Source organism: Talpa occidentalis, unplaced genomic scaffold (genome assembly GCF_014898055.3).
Source record: "Talpa occidentalis isolate TD23 unplaced genomic scaffold, MPIMG_talOcc4v2.1 talOcc4.6, whole genome shotgun sequence".
NCBI classification, from domain to species: domain Eukaryota; kingdom Metazoa; phylum Chordata; class Mammalia; order Eulipotyphla; family Talpidae; genus Talpa; species Talpa occidentalis.
This window is the reverse complement of record NW_023604972.1, coordinates 96398295-96416356: the sequence shown is the minus strand read 5'-3', so window position 1 is coordinate 96416356 and position 18062 is coordinate 96398295. Positions and strand designations below refer to the sequence as shown.

Genomic DNA, 18062 nt, shown 5'->3' with positions numbered 1-18062 from the left:
CCTGGGATGTTGAGTCCACCATCAGCCATGCCCCAGGCAGGTAAACATGAGCCTGTATGTATGTTTGTTTTCAAGCTCTTCTAATTTTAGTGTTTCTCTTTATCTAATTATGATACGTGTTTATTCTATTTTTGCTTTTACATTTATCATCTTTAAAAGCTCTTCCTTGCATTTGCATTTTCCCTTTTCATTGCATTCTATGCTTATTTCATGAATGCATCATTTTCTTACATCACGTGAGAATATCAAATGAAACTGGCAGGTAAATTAAGCGGGAAGCGGAGGTTAGACTGCTCCTGTTGGAATCATAGCTCTACAATGTAACTGTTGGGTAACTTACTGCATCTCTTTGTGCCTCAGTTTCCTTATCTGTAAAATAAGGAAAGGAATGGTACATATTTGGCAAGGTGGTTGTGAGGAATACAAAATTAATATGTCTAAAGTCCTTCAAACAATGCCTGATACCAAGTAAGTACTATGTAAATGTTGTTAATGAGTTTCCTGCAGAGGTGATTTTTCTGTTTTATTATTTTGGTCTTTTTCTTTTGTGCTTCTTGTTTTCTTATGTATTTTTGTTACCCAATCATAATCAATCAAAAAAAAATACTGATTATTTTACACGGTAGATGTAACTTTCTTCTGCTGGTGTTTGAACCGGTCTTTTACCCAAAATCTTGTTCACTTCATTAAAATTTGACTGGCATTTCTGTGGGGAAGGGCATTTCAAGTAACCTGGTTTATCGGGGTGAGTAACATGTATCAGCTAACAGTTTGCAGTTTCTGAAAATGTTAAAACAAATAGGTTTTAAACTTCTACAACTCAAAAGAATCTTTCCTTCTATAGTTCAACCAATTTATTGATCAAAGATGCTAGCATTTCTAATTTGCCTTTCTTAAATCCTTCTTCTGTCTTCTATTTCTTCTCTATAATATCATCAAAACACTAAATCTTCACAGAAAACTCAATGAAATTAATAATATCTATTTAGCATGATGTTCTCTTACACAGTCACTATGCTATAATTCCCGTGGCAAAAAAGAGAGAATTAATACAGTTTAGAAATTTCAAATATATACTGGAAACAAAAGTACATTGGGTTTCACGTGTGTGTGTATTTTTAACCTAATAACAATTTACAATCAGAGTTACTGTTTTTTCCTACTTCTCGAGCTTTCTAATATATGTTTTTAAACATAGAACATTTTTATTTTCAGAGTTTCTCATCTCCATCTTTGAGTTTTCTAGGACATAGTTGACTTTCCTATGAAGAACCTTTCCTATGAAGAACCAGTAGTAAATCACATGTGTGTGTATTTCTTAGCATAAGAAAAAACACAAAACTGAAAAGATTCCCTCAGGAGACATAAGTGTTGTGAGTCTTCATGACCTCGCAGATGGCTGGAATTTGGCGAAAGTCCATTTTACATATGGATGCTCCTGACACAGCTCCTCTGGCAAAATAGCTAGTGATGACATTTGGCCATTTTCATTAAGCATCTGATTTTTTCTCCTGCTCAGCTTGAGATCGGTTCCTGAATTACAATCCCTGGCAGGACAGTTGAAACAGGAAAATATTAAGTTGCTGGCACACAAAAACTCCTTTCCTTCACCCTGAGATTCCATTAAAGCATCTCTGGCCCTTTTCTGACAGCTTTTATAATAGGAATTTCCATGTTGTTAGAAGGAAAGAAACAATGAGCTGAGAGGAAGCTTTCTCGCATTCTGGTATTCTCTCCATATCATAAAATAAAATAAAGTAAAAGAGAATTAATACCCAGGTAATTCAGCCAAATCAACACCACATTTGTGACCTGATTAATGGAAATGTTTAGAAATAGTGTTTCTTCGTTCATTTCAATATTTATAGGGCGCCCATGAGGGGTTATTCTGTATGTGTAAAATTGGTATATAAAAATCACCAGAGCAATAACCCTCATTTTAAGAAGCGGAGAGTCTATGAAGGGAACAGAATGAGCTATTAGAATGTGACACACATGGTGACAGCATGTGCATTAGGTGACTCTATTAACACAATGTAGTAGAGAATGGCAGTTTATCTATCTCAGGCAAAGGGTAGGAGTGACACAGGAGATGATCTTAGAGCCAAGCCCTGAAAAAAAGGACAAGCTTTCCAGAAAGACAGCATAAGAAAGGCTATCTTAGGTAAAGGAAGTAGGGCATTTAGATAGAGCACAAAAACGGAAAGTGAGCCAGAAAGCCATTAGAGCTGGAGCAGAGTGTAGGGGGAGGAAGCAGTGACTTGATAGTAGATAAGACCAGACATTAGACAAATGACATAATTTGCATGAGAAAGACTTTGAACTTCATTTTCTGTCCTTGCCATTCCTAACATGTGTGAGACGCTTATGTAATTTTGCATACTGGAATTTCTGGTGGCAAAATAAAGTAAATTTGCATTTATTGCTTTATTGGTCGGTCTGGGTCTGAATTTTTGTTCCGGTACTACTCTATTGTATGACAATATATGGCATCTTTATACCTCAATTTCCCTTCTGTAAAATAGACGTTATAATTATACTTGCTCCTTAGACTTGTTAGGACTAAGTGAAATAATACTTTCAAACTGGTTAGAATAGTATCTGGCACAATTGCTCAAAAAATGTTAGTATTATATTGGGAAGTATGAATACACTGGACAGAAGAAATTATAGCATATAGAAATTGATAGGAAAAGTGTCCGGGGCCGTGGCGCAGTAAGAATACATATCATTAAGCAAGCAGCCAATGGGACAAAGCAGCCAGTGGGAGGAACGCATGTGCGCAGCACGCTATGTGCACGAGCCAGGCATGCAGGGAAACTACCATCCAAAAAGAAGCACGCAGCCTGAACATGAGACACAGGCAAAGCGCAGGCGCAGCACAGTGTATATAAGGCATGGGCTAGAGGAAATAAGGGTCCCCCGTTTTGCAGCTTCTCATGCAGTGTGTCAGCCTCTCATTTCATCCCCAGCCCCTCTTCCGTGCCTCTCGAATCCTGTGGGTCGGCACATGGAAGGCAGAGAAAAAAGTGGGAAATGAGGATAACTTGAACAAGTGAAGCAATGATTGATTGCCTGAAAATGGAGAAAAAAACAAGGAAAGGGTAAAGACCTGGGGAAGGTCATGAAATTAGAAAAGTTTTTGGTGTCTCAAGTGTTAAGTTTGAGGCGACTGATACAAATGAAAGATGGGGTTAATATAACAATTTGGGGATCCATTGGTCTCTAGGTGAAAGTTGGAGACTTGCAGGATGTAGGACATTGCCATGGAGAAAGCAAGGAAATGAAAGACAATTACTTAAAATATTCAGAAAATGTACTGTTTTCCTCTCACTCTATTATTTACCATGGTTTGGCTTATGATTTTTCATGCTTACCATGGCATAAAGGTGATATGCATTCAATATGAGCCATACTCTGAATTCTGAATTTTGATCGTGTTCTAGCATGGCCAAATGTGCTAAGCCCCCAATGAGCCATGCCCTCACGAGGGTAAACAGCCTTCCGCCAGCAATTTTTGAGCCTCAGCGGAAGAGACATTGATGACTCTGTCACTAAATCAACCCCATAATCCAACAGCTCATTTTAGTTAACGCTTCAAACCTTCTTCAGGCACCATGTTTTCAGCAGTCTATGTAAATGGTGAGACAGACACCGCACAGTCATTCTGGTATTCACTTTTAGTACAGTATCCAATAAACTATATGACATATTCAATACTTTGCTATAAAATAGGCTTTGTGTTCAATGATTTTGCTCAAGTATAGGCTACCCTGAATGTCCTGAGAATGTTTCAGGCTGGTGAGGCTAAGCTGTGTCTGGTAGGTCAGGTGTATTAAATGCATTTTCAACAGTGTTTTCAACTTCCAGTGGGTTTGTGGAGACATAACTGTGAGGGACAGTTTGTGCTTTCTGCATAACGCCTGAGCAGTTTTCTACTCTTTCTTTAAAAAAAAAATTGTGTTTTTTTCATTTACGGTTTTTCTTGTAGAGAATACTGTGGAGTCATCTCACATCGGGGCTTCAAACACAAGACAAATGTAAAATATCACTTATTCTGTTGTCCTCAATGAAGGCCAAACAAAAGTAATCAACTTGAACCCACCCCTCTTTAGATAAAAGCCTAGCTGTGTTCCTGTTCAGACAGGGAGCTGGATGAGAGGAGGCAGGGGGATGCACCCTCACTCTGTGATGGAGGAAGAATACTAGGGTCCTTTGTGCTTCTGACACTTTGGCGGGGCAGGCTGGTATTAGAGTAGAAAACCTGTGATTACTTCAAGTATAGACATTTTCCCTTCCGTGGCATTGCTGTGAGCCTGGAAGTAAAGCTGCAAAGTGACCACCACTCCTCTGCCAGGACTCCTTCTCCACGCCCCCAGCCCCAGAGGCAGTGATGGTGCTGGTGCAGAAGAGGGTTTTCTGTGCCCTCCCCAAGCCCAGGAGTGCTGAGGTCTGGGAAGGGTGGCCCCGTCAGAGGGAAGACGATTTGGAAAGACTTTCCTCAGTGCAACGGTGCAAGCTCTGTATCTGCCTGGCCGCTCTCTGCCCGCTCCTATTCCCCTGGGATCTGAAAGGAGTGAAGTGGTGGATAAACCACCAGGCTGTCTTGACATGGGTAGAGTTACCAACAAAGCCCAGCCGCCAACCCCAGGACAGCAAGGAAAGTCAAGCTCCAATCAGCTCAATTACCAGGATTTGGCAATCAAAACATTGAAAAAGCAGCTGTTTTAATTTCAGCATTCCTGCAAGTTTTGTTTCACTCTTAGGCTTTATTCTGAATTACCAATGGGGGGGGTACCTCATAATATTTTCATTACTAAGAGCCTTTAAAGTTACTAATCTGACCCCGAGGAAATCATTAGTGTCAGTGCTACGTGGTGGTACATGGGGAGCTGGGAATACCTATTCCTCACTTATTTCTGAGACTCGTTCATTTCCCTTGAATGTGGGGAGGCAGACAGGACCCCGTGTTCTCTTTCCAGATCCTTATTCAGTTGTTTTTCTACATCGAGTTCACCTCCTTGGCTGAGACGGGAATAGAGATATACGACCTGCTGTTTTTAACATTTTATCCCCTGCTGCCTGCCTTACACCAGCTTCAGGTTTAGTTACAGCTCTTCAGTCAGATTTTCTGCTAATTACTCGGCTATTGCTCATATACCTAACATTTCTTGGACCTTTATATTCACAGGTCCTTGGTGCTGTGTGAGGTTATCCTGCATGCTTATGTGTGTGCCTTGTCCAACTGTCATTAAATACTGCAAAGGGTTATTGTTTATCAAAAGTTACACCAGGCAAAACCATCACATTGTGAGCTCTCTTCTTGAACTGCAGAAAATCCATGTATATAAAATTAAAACAGAGGCAGCCACTTTGACAACAAAGGCAAAACCCTGAAAGATTCTGGCTCTTTGCCAAAATGTATTGTCTGGGAAACCTTAAATTTCCCTATCCACTGTTTTGCCTTGTCCTCCCTGAGGTTTCAGATTGCAAGAGCACTACATGTCACCACGCAGAGCTTATGGCAGGTTAGTTAGGGGAAGCTACTTAAATTCTGACTATTTCATCCTACATTTACCATCCTCAAGCTTAGATCCCTGCCTCCTCTTCCCACACTTCCTCTTCTCCTTATTTTTCTATACCTCCCAGCTCCCCCACACCCCACCCAACTTCCACCAACACATTTCCTTAGGGAGAACAAGAAGGAAAACAAAACCCAAACAATGACCTCTAGGAAAGAAGATCTGGAGTCTTCTTACTTGTTGACAGGGAAAGGAAAGAAAGAAATCAACTGGACCTCCTCCATCCTTTCAAAGACTACCCAACTACTGAGATTAGACTGATTTCCAACTCTGAAAAGGCTTCAGAGAACACTTAGAAACTCCACGAATATGAATAAGGGAATTTTGATAGATTAAGAACAAATGTTAACAGTCAAGCCATTCCAAGAATGTTCTGCTTTCTTTCCCCAGAATACTTCAGCTGAGTTGCCTTTAAAAGACACAATAGGGTATGTAACATTTCAAACCCTTGACCTCTGGGATTTGGGGTATTTTGAGGAGATTGCTAAAGTTTGTGCAGTACCTTTTAGAATGAGACTCTTCTTTGAGCAGAAAGAGGTGCCTCCCTCAGCTATCATGGGAAAAACTAATCTTTGGAAAAATAACCCTTTGGAAAGAAAAGTGCAATGCCTGTTGTTAATGTACATTGCTTATAGTAATGTAGGTAGGAGTTTGACCAAACTCTGTGCATGCATGGGGGGTGTGTGTGTGTGTGTAAGAGAATGACTGGATAGAATAGTGTCCCCCTCCTTTTTAAAAAGGAGTTAAAATGAATTATTGGAAGGTTTGTTTCACTCCCAGAAAAGATTTATTTGGGAAACATTTCATTTGACATATTGCTCATAATTAAAGTAATTCTTCATTTTGTCTGTTTCCTTTAAGTAAAAACTGTGGCTTTATTTAACCTTCCATCAATTAACTCTCTCAAAGGAAAATAACCTTGAGTCTCATAAACACACACACTTAATTTCTATTGACAGAAAAAAAAGAAAAGTAATGGTTCCCTCCACTGCGGGGACCCCAGCATTATTACAGCGCCAAAGTCACATGCCCTCTGTGTACCAGCCTCCAGTTTCCTGCTGTTATTGACAAAGGGTTTTACTTTGAAATTTCGCCTGCCATATTTCACCAGTGCAAACAGCCCTATAATTCTGTTGTGTAGGAATAGTCTTAATTCCACAAATACATTTTGATCTCCTTCATACAAGATACTGAGGACACATTATAAACATGATCACTTCCTTCATGGAATTTAGAATCTGGTGCGGAAGAGAGAAATTGACCAAATAATTAAAATAATTACAAATAGTAAAAAAGCATTATAAAGACATATGCCGAGAGTAATGAGAATGCCTCATGAGGGGCTCTGATTGATTCATTGATTTATTGATTTATTCTTTTATTTGTATATCTGTTTATACAAGGGAGTGCAAGAGAGTTTCAGAGGGAGTTTTTTTAAATCAGAAACACCTTTCCTGAAAAAAACTGTCTGGTTGAACTAAGATCTGAAGGATACTGCTATGTTCACACAGTGAGATTCAATAGAGCAATTAAAATTGAATGAGCAAGGAAGCATGTATCAAAATGATTGACCCTCTAAATCCTATTGTTGGGGAAAAGAAGTATTTTTTTTTTACACAAAGTCTGACAAGTAGGAGACCTTCAATACACAGCAGTTATTTCCTCTGTCCCATTTTTATCCCTTTGTCTCCCCCACAGTGTGTAGAGTATTTCTCTCCCCATCTCATACCCCTGCATCTTTCTTTTCCTTTTTTAACATCCTTGAAAAAAAATAAAACATCAGATTGTTAAATTCTTTGAGGGGGGTTGTCTCTCGATTTTACTACTTTAGTTTAGTTTCCTAAATGTGCCTAAACATTGAGGACATTTCTGTGTATTAAAAGAATTTTTTTTTTCCTTTCACTTCTTTAACACTGAAACTTTAAATTTTTTAACACTTAAACTTCTTCAACACTGCAAGTTTGAGATCTCAGCATTGCCGCATTAGTCTGCATGTCAGTCATTAAATATTGGCCACAAACATTAGCCAAGTAAGAAATGCAGGTTAGAAATCACAAGTTATTGTTTTTATTATTAGGTAACATCGGTTTATAATACTGCAAGGGAAATAGGTTCACACTTTCTCAGATATATGTCACCACATGTTGTTACCATCATTGTAACAACTAGTCTTGTACCATAGGCCATTGTCCCACTTCCTTCTTTGTTCATATCCTCACTCTCCCTCCACTTCTAGTAGTCTTAATTTTTAGGGTTTGTTTTGGTTTAATTTTGCCAGTTCCTCTGTTTTGTTTCTCTGCATTTGACATATAAGTGAAATTATCCAGTATTTCTCTTTCTCCTTCTGACTTATTTCGCTTAGCATAACCTGCTCCACTTTGATCCGTGTTGCAAATGACAAGAGTTCAACTTTTTATAGCTAAGTAGTATTCCATTATGTACAAATACCCTATCTTCTTAATCTACTGCTCTGTTGTTGGGCCCTAGGTGACTTCCATTAAATTAGCTACTGTAAAAAAATGCTGAAGTGAACATAGGAGCACATAAATTTCTTCAAATTAGTGATTTGGTATTCTACAGATAAAAACTTAGGAGTGGATTGTTGGATCAGATAGTACATGAATTTGAATATTTTGAGGAACCCCCATGCTGTTTTTCACAGGACTAGACCAGTCTATATCTCCACTAACAGTGCATGAGGGTTCCTTTTTCTTTGCATTCTCACATTCTCATCAACATTTGTTGTTTCATTTTTTTGCTTTTTTTTTATATGGGCCATTCTCACAAGGGTGAAGTGGCATCTAATTATGGTATTCATTTGCATTTCCCTAATGATAAGTAATGTTGAACATTTTTTCTTGCATTTATTGGCTATCTGTATGTCTTATTTGAAACAGTGTTTATTTAACTCTTCTGTAAAGTTTTTGATTAGGTTCTTTGTTTTCTTTCTGTTGTTTGTTCTTTGTAAATCTTGAATATTAGCTCTTGGTCAGATGTACGATTTGCAAATATTTTCTCCTATTCAATAGGCTGTCTTTTTGTTTTAATGAAAGTGTCTTTTGAGGTACAGAAGATTTTTAGTCTGATGTAGTCCCATTCATTTATTTTTGCTTTTGTTTACTTCGTCTTTGAAGACTCCAACTTCATGGAGTATTTTGCCTCTTGTTTCTTTCTATGTATTTTATGGTTTCTTGTCTTGCCTCCAAGTCTTTAATCCATTTTGAGTTAATTCTTGTGTATGATATGAGTGTTCTAGTTTCATTTTTCTTCATGTGGCTGACAGAACAATTTAAGGGAATGTAAGTGAAGGGCTTTTGTTCTAACTTGCAGAGGGGCACAGAGGGTAGTGAGTAGATGTGAAGCAGTCTTGACAGTGACTGTGGCAATGGGCAAGACATTCATGTTTAGGGGAAATTTCACTTGGCACCTGGCCATAGTTATTTTGGGTCCAATCATGGTAGACTTTTCAGAGCTAGTAACTCCCTGCAGAGTTTAATATCTGTAAAGTAATCTCAACTGCTTGTCTAGTGGATATACGCTAGAGGAAAATGGGCCAATCTAAGCATCTAACAAAGACTCTGCAACTTTACTTCCCTTGCAGTTTGAGTTCGCAGGTTTCTACCTGTCTATGTTTGTAACAACACATGACAAATAATAAGTTCTTAAAATCTGAACCAAAATAGCTTGCATGTAATACTGACTTTCTTTTAATATTTCTTTTCAATCAAAAATCTCCCTTTGGTGATCTTTCCTCAGCGTGAAATAGTTGACAGCAAAGGAAATCTTCCAGTTTCAACATGTTTACCTGTTCACTTTTCTTTCCGAGCCTGCAGTTTTGCCCTGACACAATGAACAAATGCACAGGGTTCAGAGAATAAGAGATATTCTTGGGAAAAGACAAGTATGAAAGCTGCTATTTATTTTAAAAGGGCAGGTTGAGGTTATATATCTTTTATGTTTGGGGGAGACATCAATCTTGTTTGCAGAACAATTTATACTGTAGAATTAGTACTTCACAAAGCAAATGAAAATATTGTCATTTCAAAGTTTGGTATTTACTAGTTAGAAGTTCCTTACATAAGTAAATGAGCTTTTCTTAAAAAGAAATTAACCTGATAGTGACTTTCATACTATTTTGTTTCATTTGCATGTATAGTATAAGTGTATATAATATATATAATATAATGTGAGAACTACCTTCTATGTAACTCTTGTGGGATGCAAGTGCTTTAGACCTTTATATACTGATTTTCCTTGTTCTAGTTTCTTTTGAAATTTTTATGGAGATACCAATTCAGTAATTAATGTGTCTTTTTATCTTTAGTGCATTAAGGTGGGATTCTCAAAGGAAGGTCCAAGTGTTTAATAATCAGTACAAGTTATTACAATGCAGATTCCTGGGCCTTGGTTCATATCTCAATGAACCAGATTTACTAGACTGGGAAGCCCAGGCTTGACAAACTCACCAAGTGATAGACCAAAATTTTAGAATTCTTTCACAGAGGGAAAATTTACCTTCCAGGATGTGGCAGCTTTAATTTAAAAGTGGGATATGAGCAGGGGATTCAGAACTGTTTGCCAAGGGAGCACAATTATGCTTGAAGTACAAGTTTTGTAAAGTTACACAATAAAAATATTTCCAAAAAAATTTCAGGGAAACTTATACTGGTAATTTATCAATGGAATTCATTGACCTGATATAAATAAATATTAACATTAATATATTACCATAGATCTGAATATATATGATCAACATAGGGGATATAGTGACATAGCAACACTATTTTCTGGCATGAGCAGCTACAGAGATCTGCATCCTGGTGAGTGCAGACCACAGCAGACTCTGTCCCATTGCATCATGGAAACACAAGACTCAGCAGCCCCTGATCCTACCATTGCTAACCAGTTACTTGTATGTGACCACATAAAATTTGATAACAACTCCTCAGTGACTTGATATGGTACTTTCTAAACTTTGGAAAATGGCTATTAATTTATAATCAAGTTAGCCTTTTTTAAAAAGGTTTATTTTTATTTATTTTATGTATAAAAAACTAGGGTGTAGGCCGGAGGTATAGGGGGGTAAGAGAATTCAGCAGATAGGGTGGGGAGCAGAACAGGCAGATCCACCGAAATACACTGCTGAGGAGAATAGCAAGTGACACAGAAGAGGTCTGCTGTGCTATGTGGGTTAAGTCCCTGGCCAGATGGAACTCATGTCACAGCAGCTGGTAATGGATTGATATTGCTGAGACTTTAACACCTGCGCCACCAAGGAGGCCCCTAATCAGGTTAGTCTTTAAAAATTGTCTACTAAGAAAGGGAATTTTTGGCCTCCCTGGTGGCTCAAGTGTTTAAGACACAACCTATGAAGCTATCCGCAGCCACTGCAACACGAGTTCAATCCCCAGCCAGGGAGCTACCCACATGGCTCATCTGCTGTTCCTCTCAGCAGTGTATTTCAGTCAATCTGCCTGTTCTGTTCCCCACTCTGACTCCGGTGAATCCTCGCCCCACCCATACCTCTGGCCTGTACCCCAGTTCTTGAATGCATAAAAAATAAATCTTAAAAAAAAAAAAGAAAAGGAATTTTAAATTGGTTATGCAAAGAGACAAACATCAGCACTGAGATAGATCACTACTGGCCTCCTCAGTGTTTACAGTAAGAGCATGCATTGTCAGCCCTCGTTGCTTCTTATAATCCATTTCAGAGCTTTCTTATTAAAAAAAAAAAAGAAAGAAACCTCACCCCAGAACCCAGAAGTTCTGATTTAAGTAAAGTGAAATGGAAGAACAATGAGAAAAACTGGAAAGAAATATCATAGTCATGGAGGCTGAGAAAAGGTAAATATTGAGCAAAAGTGGTCTGCATAAAATGCCAAAATCTAACATTAATCCCAATAGTGAAGATTAAAGTGTCTGAACATTAATCATAAATTTGTAAATGGAAGAGAACCATCATTAGAATAGAAATGTCGACACTTGCATGAGGGTGGTTTTTGTTGATGTGAAAGGGAAAATGCTGGAAACTGAAATATCAAGGAAGCACTGTAGGAAGAAAGAAGCCCATTCCCTCTGCCTAGCATTGGAGAGGTGACTGAGAATCAGAGGGACAGTGGAGAGGCAGCACAGAATAGAAGGTTAATTCAATGGCAACTATAGACCCCCCTGCTACTGCCTAGTGTTTCCCTATACATAATACTCCTGGCAGCCAAGCTTATGCTCTTATAACCAAACAGAAGATTCTTAACTCATGGCTTAAATGAACATTGAGTCCCCTGTTATGTGAGGTGGTTCCCTAGAACTCACTGTAGGGCCTCCCCAGTGGCGCAGTGGTTGAGCGCTGGTTGCGAAGCTGCCCGCACCCTCTGCGGCGCCGGTTCGATTCTCGGCCGCTCCCCGGCCACCTGAGGAGGGTCCCACATGGCGTGCAGACCTCTCCTGCCGCCCGCTGCTCCCCTCAGCAGTGTACTTTCGTCCTCCTGCCTGCTCTGCTCCCCACTCTGGCTCTGGTGAATTCTCTCACCCTCCCGTGCTTCTGACTGTACCCAGTGCATGTATAAGCAAAAAACAAACAAACAAACAAATAAATAAATAACATGCCTCTATTAAAATAAATAAATAAATAAATAAATAAATAAATAAATAAATAAATAAAATAGAACTCACTGTAGATTGTAGCTGGTCAATTCACATGCCTACTTAGTCTCAGAGAACTTACAGACTGACTCTTTTGTGTATTTTTATTTAAATATAAATAAAAAACGAGGACACCACCCATGAAAAACCCACATTAAAAAAGAAAAAGAATCAATGCTAATGCACAGAAAAAAAAAATGATCCTGGAAGAAAGAGTTAATGCGGAATTTAGGAAAAAAAATTTAAGAGACAGAAAACACAGCCAGTATAAGAAAAAAAGAAAAACAATTATGAATGGAAAGGAAACAAATAAACCAGATTAAGTAACTAAGCATAATCATAGCAAATTAGTTTGCATTGCAATGACTACTATTTCTATTGATATTAGAATGTAAATAGTGTTTAATAACTTTAAACTTTAATAAACAAAACCTAAAGAGATAGAACTATATAACTGCTGAAAGCACAGACTCTATAGTTCTAAATGATTATATGAATCTAGGAATTTAATTAATTTCTGTTACTCTATTGCCTTTCTGTAAGATGAAATAATAAGTTAAATATTTTGTAGTCTTGTGAAGCTTAAGATGAACTACTTTACACAAAGCACTTAGAACAGTGTTTGACACAATAAGTCTAAGAACAACAGGCTATATATAGAAATAGTATTTATTGACACCGAAAAAAAGTTAAATGTTATTAATATGACAATATAAATATGTCAGTACAGATGACAGAGAGTGAAAATAGGGAGTCAAGAGATACTATTTAAAGTTAATAGAAACTGATATTTCATAAATATTTAAGGTCATAAGAGCCTATTATGTTTCTATGCAAAAAACTGGGCAACTCTCTGAGAAATTGACACATTTTTAGAATCATACAAACTTCCAATACTGAATCAGGATGAAACAGACAGCTTATACCATCCAAATAAAATGTTGAAATTGAAGGAGTAATAAAAAGCCTTCCCTAAGAACAAAAACCCAGGACCAGTTGGTTTTTCCAGTGAAGTCAACCAAAATCAAAGATTACACAATACTTATCCTACTCAAACTTCAAAAATATTAAAGAGGGATGAAAACTCCCTACCATATTCTATGAGGCCAACTTCCCAAAACCAAATATAGTACAAAGAAGAAAATTATAGACCAGTCTCTCATGAACATAAACACATATCCTGAACAAAACCTTAGCAAGCTAAATATAGTAACAATTAAGAGAATCATCTACCATGATCAAGTAAATTTCATCCCAAAGATGCAAAGCAAGTTCAACGTACACAAATCAATCGATGTCATTCACCAGATCAATAAAAGGAAGATAAAAGTCACACAATCATTTCAATAGATGTCAAAAGAGCATACAAGTTTCTACATCCATTTATAATAAAAACACTCAATAAAATGGGAATAAACGGAACTTACCTAAACATTATGAAAGTCATATATGGTAAAACTATAGCCAAGATCTACTCAAAGGTGAAAAGATGAAAGTATTGCTACTAAGATCAGGAACAAAACAAGGATGCACACTACTACCACTATTGTTCAAAACAGTTTTAGAAGTCCTAGTCAAAGTAGATAGGCAAAAAAGTGATATAAAATGAAGCTAAATTGGAAAAGAAATGAAACTGTCACTATTTGCAGATGGTATGTTAATATACACAGAGAACCAAAAACACTGTATTAAAAAACAAGATAATAATGAAAACAGTAAAGTTGCAGGATACAAAATCAACCCATAAAAATCAATTGCATTTCTATATGCAAATAAGTGAGATGTCAAATAACTAATGTCAAATAACTTTTTCACTTCCCCCACTAATTGAAATCATCATGCAGTTTGGAGAGGTGTCTGGCTATGGCCTTCAACCTCCTTGGGGTTACTTTTGCTGTCCAATCTTCTCTTCCACTGGTCTTTTTCTACCTGGATGCTCTATAAATATTTCTGCATCATTAAATTTCCTTTCCTGTGTTCTCAAAGGATGAGCACATTTGCAGTCAGTCCTGGAAACTTGATCTTTATCTTGGATCTTTGCTCAAAAGTCACTAGAGATGGGTTATGTGGAGTCTCTTCTTAAGAAAATGTATAATCCATATTTAAAATAGCAATCCTCTATGAATTTCATCATTGTGTCTTCATTTTGACCTCACAAAACACACATTTTGACTGTCTGATTTATTTTATTCTTCCTTCAATATCTAAGATCTTAAAATTGATAACCTTATTTAGTTGCTTGCACAGTCTACTGGCATTGATCATGAAAGTACTATCTGACAAAGGTGATTCGTGTTTCTCAGAAGCTGGAAGAAAAGCCTACCCTGATAGCTTCAGGTGGATGTCTAGGAATCATTCTTCATATGGGCATATTCCGAGAAGTTGGCTAAGACATATTGCATGCTGAAAATCCCAAATCCCTGCCTCTCTTCTAAATAGCATAGGAAAGTCCATATGAAATTTCTAGCTTCAGTGAAAAGTAAGAATATAAAATAATATGAGGTATTTTGAGAAGTAATATCATCCGTGGCTCATGGCTTCATACTTGTTACTTTACATTAGTTCTCCCATCACTCTTTTCTCTCCTTTTCATTACATATGATTTAGCTGAGCTTCATGTAGAGGAAACATGTGACTCCAATAGAACTTTAAAGGCATAGATAGGAACTGTTTTCTCCTGAAATGACCTACTACATTATAGCTAGAAGACTGGTTGGCGTTCTTATTCTAAGGATGCAATTCCTATGTGGTCAGGAGCAGAAAACTCAGTTTGGAGGGAAAAGCCCCAAAGGTTACCACCAGCACCTTCAGAATGGAAGAAGAATGAAGAAGGCAACGAGGTTGGAGCTCAGCAAAGGAGAGCATTCTTGGCGGGGAGGTCAGAGAGGTAAATAAAAGGGTGCAGGAAGCAAGGGTAGATTTTGTAGGGAACTTGGACTTTTAAAGCACTTTTACCTGGGAGAAATAAGTTATACAAAAAAATTAAGGAGAAGAATAGGAGAGTTTTAAAGGATCATTCTGGCTGTGAAAGACTACAGTAAGAGCTCACTTAACATTGTCCATAGGTTCATGGAAACTGCAATTTTAGTAAAGCGATGTATACAATATAACCAGGTGCTTAAATAAAATCATTTTGTTCAACATCAGCTGGGAATTTTTTCCTCATCAATAGTATAACAGAACTTGAACAGAATGACATTATTCAAGGACCTGCTGATTATGGATTAAGAGTGAAGCAAAATGGCCAAAAGGCTGAGACATATACCATGCCAGAAATGATGGTTGTTTGGACTGGGAAGATACTGATGAGAAATGATTGGATTCTGGGTTTATTTTGAGGGTGGAAACAATGGGATATGCTGATCATTTGAGTGTTGGGATGTAAGAAAACGAGAGGAAAGAAGTAAGAATGTTGGAATATCAGAGAAAGCCAAGGATGAGTCTTGGATCATGGCCTGAACAACTGAAAGATGGAGCTGCCATTTATTGGGCTGGCAGTGTCTTCAGAAAGAGCAGGTTGGTAAAGGGAGATCATTGGAGGACATATCAAAATTGAAAAATCTTTTACATATGCAAAAGAAAAGTTGATATCAGAAACAAATTTCCAAATTTTTAGTATTTATTCCAAAAATTAAGTTCACACAGATTGTATATCACAAAATATATTTATTGTTTGATGATAATCTTGAATCTTATATATAAAAATGATGTGCCAAGTCAATTGATTTTGTTGCTTTTGTTGAATATCTATTATACACGTTTCTGAAAAGATTCCCAATATAAACTGGAACAGTGAAACTTGAAGATAAAATCTTTTACCTTTGTTCCCAAAATTGACACCAATGAGCTTCGAAAGCCGGAGGGCCCTTACTATCAGATCATCCATTGTTATAATAAAGCATGTCATGTCAACATTCATCAGTCCTTTTCACAAAGCATATTTTACACTTGACTTGCCCCTAAGCATTTCAATATTTATTTCTCCCTGAAGCCACCTGTAAAGTTAGATTAGATAATTCTTAAGAGTTGATTTTACTCAGGTGTGCTGACAAGCACACACAATAAATCCTTGGGAAATTTCCAGATTTTAGTGGTCCTTTGTCTGTGCAAGTTGAATAAGCCATGAAAAAAGGAGCAAAATTTAATTTATTCATTTTTTGCTGTACTGAAAATTTTGTAGCAAGCATATATTATTTTTCATAACTCTCATTAGCCCTCTGCTTTAGGTCATGCACCCAGTGGCGATATGAGTCTACTGTGAGACCCCAAAGAACTTGACATTTCAGAATTTTCCAATGTAACCCTCATGGGTCCTCGTTTTCCAGCAGCTATCCTTTCCATCCCTGCTTGCAAATTACTGTTTCTCCTAATCCTCCCCACCACTCTTGATAAACTCCATATTGTTAAAAAATCCAGACTGCAGGAATAATCTGTTTATTCCCATTTGTGAAACTAGCTTTTGTTGACTGGCCTCCTGTTGCTCAGGACCCATTAAAACTTCTGCCCTCCTTCTCAAATTAGAACACCCCTTTCTTAACCTTCTCATGGTTGGCATTTTCAACTAAGGTTTATGCTTGCTGTACCATGCAACCACAGTTATACTCTATGCTATAGAATTGTGAAATTCCATTACAGCCAGACCAAGACCTCTCTACCTAAAGGAGATCAATTGTTGGTAGCAAGAGGAGAGAAATGAAGGCAAGGTTTGGGAGATGTTCATCCCAGAACAAAGGAAAAAAACACAATCTAAGAGAAAGGACTCTTGGATGTGCCTGCAGGAAAGAGTGAACAATTGCAGTTGCCCAATGCAAGGAAAGTTTGAAGGGAAATAAATGTGAAAAATTGATGAGGAACAAAACCTGTTAGGTCTCAAATGTCCAGTCCAAGAGTTTAGAATTTATGTGAGAAATATAGCTAGTCCCTGAAAGCTCTTCAGCTGGGTAGGAATATAATAATATGAAAAAGAACCAACACGGAACACTATTTTGTAGTTTACTGCATTCTTTTCTATATATGACATTATTTGGCTTTTGACTTCTCTTCATGATTTTTCCTCTGGCACCACTATTTCATCTGGAGCAGAGAGGAAATACTGGAGGCAGAAGATCTGTTTAAGTTGTTATAATGATATTTGGGAATTTTAAGTCTGTATGATTGGGTGGTGATAGTGGGACCATAATTGTCAAAAGGAGAGAATGTGAAGGGAGGAGAATACCAAAGGCAGAGGTGATGATTCCTTTTTAGGACATAGTGAATTTGAGGTGGTAACCAGAAATGCAGAAGTGTGCTATGTGCCATTAGATCTATGGGACTAATTGTTACATGAAGCTATAGATGTGGAAGTTACATACACAGAATATCGTAGGTGATGGATCACAGGAGAGCAGGTGAAATGATAAGTTCAAGAACAGAACTTGATGGCAGGAGAAAGAAGAGAGGCTAGAGAATATTATGAACTTTTTGAGCAAAGCAATTTGTCTTGCTTTTATTGTTCGATTTGGTAACTGCTGCCTAGAGAACTTTAAATAAGTCTATGTGCACAACATGGGTAGAATATTTCCAAATTGTCCTCTGATGGGCGATGCTCCTCTGCCAATTAATATGAACTCTGCCTGGGAATCTGTATTAAAAGAGGACTGCTGGAGAAAGGACAGTAAGAAGTGTGTGCAGAGATAACTGGTTTGTTTGATTTTTAATACTGCATCTTGTTCCAGAGTCATCTAAAAGAAGGGAAAAAAGGAAGGAAAAAGGAAAAAAAATAATCCTGCTAGTGAGGTCAATTCTCAAAGCCAGGGTGACTTTGGATTCTGTGCATGTTTTTAATGCATAATCATTTGTCAA

The 18062-nt window shown here is 37.5% G+C and overlaps 1 long non-coding RNA gene across 1 annotated transcript in view; it reads right to left on the bottom strand.

The window, feature by feature from the left end:
• Nucleotides 1-340: 340 nt before the first annotated feature.
• LOC119261126 (uncharacterized) overlaps nucleotides 341-18062 on the bottom strand; it is a 224117-nt gene continuing 206395 nt past the window's right edge. Inside the window, exon 6 of the long non-coding RNA XR_008549228.1 lies at nucleotides 341-369. This is a non-coding gene — a long non-coding RNA (uncharacterized LOC119261126). The remainder of the gene's footprint in view (nucleotides 370-18062) is intronic.